We start from the raw sequence: 3,647 nt of genomic DNA, 5'->3' as shown, positions 1-3,647 counted from the left end.
CAATAGAGTACTACTCAGCTATCAAAAACAATGACTTTATGAAATTCATAGGCAAATAGAATGAACTAGAAAATATCATCCTGAGTGAAGTAACTCAATCAAAGAAAAACATACTTGGTATGCACTCATTGATAAGTGGACATTAGCCAAAAAGCTCGAATTATCCAAGATGCAATCCACAGAGCATAGGAAGCTCAAGAAGAAGGATGACCAAAATTCGGATGCTCCCACTCCTTCTTAAAAGGGCAAAAATATCCATAGGAGGGGATATGGAAGCAAAGTTTAGAGCTCATGCAACGGCCATTCAGAGCCTGCCCCACATGTGGCCCATATATATATTCAGCCACCAAAATTATATAAGATTGATGAAGCTAAAAATACATACTGAAAGGGACTGGATACAGATCCCTCCTGAGAGACTCAACAAGAGCATGTCCAATACAGAGGTCAATGCTAGCACCAAACCTCCGAACTGAGAAGAGAACCCTCTTGGGGGGAACTAGAGGAAGTATTGAAAGAGTTGAAGGAGCTTGCAATCCCATGAAAAAAAAAAACAATGCCAACCAACCAGAGCTTCCTGGGACTAAACCACTACCAAAAGACTATGCATGGACTGACCCAGGGCTGCAACTGCGTATGTAGCAGAGAACAGCTTTGTTGGGGCACCAGTGGAAGGTCCTGCCAAGGTTGGACCTCCAGTGCAGGGGAATATTAGGGATGGCAGTAAGGGGGATGTATGGGGGAAATACCCATATGGGGCAGGGGGAGGGGAAGGGATGGGGACTTATGTACAGTAAACCGGGAAGGGGAATAACATTTGAAATGTAAGTAAAGAAATATATCTAATAAAAAATTTTTTAAAAATGACAATTGAGAGCAAAAAAAATTGAGTTCCAGAACTGAACGATCATTTCAAATTAAACACTCACATCTGAATTTTCAGAGCTAACATTCACAGATGGCAGAGAACTTGTGGCATTTGTCTGTGTCTGGGGTACTTCATTCTATTTGTGTTTGTTATTTTCTTTCTTATCCATTTACCTGTACACTTTAAAATTCCACATTAAATGAAAATAGGTTGAATAAAATTGCATTGTAAATATGTATATTTTCATTGTCCATTAGCTTATGGACATCAAGACTGTATGCAATACTGACTGCCATGTTCTGAATAGAGTTGCAGTAAACATTCATTTAAAAGTAACTCTTTAGTGCATATATAATCTTTAGGGAATGGATTGAAGAGTGAGGTGGCTGAGTTATACGGGAGAATTATTTTAAGTTTTTGAAAAACATCTGTACTAGTTTTCAAGAGCTACTCCAGTTCACACCCAACCAAAATGAAACCCTTCCCTCACATTCACACTTGCTTTTTACAGTCTCAGCTCGTGCTGAGCAGGTAGAGTTCTATTCAGAAAGTCTCCCTCTATGCTTCTATCTAGAAATGTTTCCCCTAAGTCTCCTTCCCATGGTTTCAATGTTTCAGAACTTATTTCAGGATGTTTGGTAAAGTTGAAGGTCATTTTAGTGCATGATGGGAGATTACCTAGTTACCTAGTTTGGTTCTAAAAGTGAATACCCAGCTTTTGTTTGTTTGCTTGCTTTTTTAGAGAACTTTAGGTAAGGACTTAAAATTTATAGATCACATGATGAGAGGAATACATTGTTTTTACTATGTACAACATAAGCATTTTGATTTTCAAAACTTTACTGAATATCAAACAGTGTATACAGCTTCAAAACAGCTCATTATTAACATTTGAAAAATATATTTCTTTTCAAACAAAATTTTCTCATTATTTTAAATAATGTGTATATAGGTGTGTCCATGTCTGTATTTGCATGTGAGTGCAGTGATAAGGAAACAAGAGGTATAGATTCCCCGAAGCTTGAGTTAGAGCCACACAACATGAATGCAGGGAACCAAACTCTGTTCCTCTATAAGAGAAAATTATGAACTTTCAATGGCTGAGACACCACTCTAGTCTCATAAATGGTATTGCTTTGCTAATGTTACATATCTGGCAATCACCAAACAGGGGATGAGAAATAAATTAACAGTCTTACACTAATTTTACTACCTATTAAGCTTTTGTTTGTTTGCTTGTTTGTTTGTTTGTTTGTTTGTTTGTTTGTTTTGATTCAGGTTCTCACTACAAGGTCCAGGCTGGCCTTGAACTTAATATGATCCTACTATCTCTGTCTCTTGAGTGCTAGAAGTACAGGCACACATCAGCATGTGGATCTAAACTGCAATAATACTGAATACCAGCAGACAATCTATCAACCCACAAATATGCAGACATTTTTGTTCATTTACAAATTGAGTTCATGTTCCCTTCTAGAACATCATCTTGACTGATTTGTTTTTACATCAAGTCTAGGAATCTGTAACCTTAAAAATAAATAAAATTATTTAATCACAAATTGTATTCTGATTTTCCACCAGCCTGCCTTAAGGGTATACACCTGTTCAGCATGCTTGTTTGCTGCTTGGCCCACACCAAACAGTTTTCTAATACAAATATCTGAGCAGAAAACTGATCATTCTGGAGAAATTATGAGGTAACAGGGTAGTTGAAAAGATGGCCACACGTTTTGAGCACCCCAGTCTGATGTGATGAGAGGTCAGCTGATAACTGGATGTGCAGAATGCCGAGGCATGATGGGGCTCTAACCATTGTTTCTTCATGCCACCGCCACAAATACAGTAAGGATGCCACCCCCTTCAAGTTCCACTTTTGATCCTCAAGGTTTCATCTGATTCTTTACAGGCAGGTAAATGTTACTCTTAGTTCTCATGGGATTCTAAATTTCTGCAGACCTTATTGATTTTGTTCACAAGGACCAAGATCATTAGTTAAACTCATCGATACTGTGACTACACACTGACCTGTTTCAAAAGCCAGTCTATCTGCAACATATTCAGAGTTTATCTTTATCATATAAAGCCCCTCCAATGTCACCTCTTTGAGATATGTATGCTAATATTCCTTCTACTGGATCAGATATGATAAGCAGAGTTTTGAATCAATCAATAACTTCAGTAGAACCACCTCTTTGTTCTTTATATCAACACCCAATTTAATCTTCATGTCAGGATTCTTCCATATTTCAAAAAGAATTGGCCACCATGAATCGTGTTCCTTTAAGGATCATTATTGACATCTTCCATAAGGAATGGCTCAACTTTCAGTGCTTAAATCTTGCATCTTTCTTTGCACCAGGATTTAGAAACTAGTAGAATTCTTTGGCATGCCCGTTTGTTTGGAATCATTTCACTCTGGGGTGCAATGAAAGCTGCATCTCCACCTTGTCTGGTGAAAGCAGTTTTGATACATGCTTCCTGCAACAACTGAAAGATTCAGCTGGTAGTTTTATTGGAGTTGGCGGCATTGCCTTCTAGGTGGTTCTTTCTACATGTTTTTTAGCTATAATTCTGTCCTTGGACTGCAAAAGAGTTCTTCCTGGATTAGCTAGTGATTCATAGGCTTGTTTGCCCTTATGAGCGTTCTACTGATTCTCAGTCCCTCTTCTGCACCATTATCCACAGTGGGGTGAGGTTGGAGATAGAGCCGGAAAGAAAGGCTGCAACTCTGAGCTATGGAAGTTTGGGTTTGAGGAGAACTCATTTATGAGTTGTTGGT

General features: G+C 38.3%; 1 pseudogene; it reads right to left on the bottom strand.

The window, feature by feature from the left end:
- Window positions 1-2,420: 2,420 nt before the first annotated feature.
- Window positions 2,421-3,396, bottom strand: Paics-ps3 (phosphoribosylaminoimidazole carboxylase and phosphoribosylaminoimidazolesuccinocarboxamide synthase, pseudogene 3; annotated as a pseudogene).
- Window positions 3,397-3,647: the final 251 nt, after the last annotated feature.

The sequence above is a fragment of the Rattus norvegicus genome, chromosome 4 (genome assembly GCF_021556685.1).
Source record: "Rattus norvegicus strain SHRSP/BbbUtx chromosome 4, alternate assembly SHRSP_T2T, whole genome shotgun sequence".
In the NCBI taxonomy this organism is placed as follows: Eukaryota; Metazoa; Chordata; class Mammalia; order Rodentia; family Muridae; genus Rattus; species Rattus norvegicus.
This window is presented reverse-complemented; position numbering and strand designations above follow the sequence as displayed.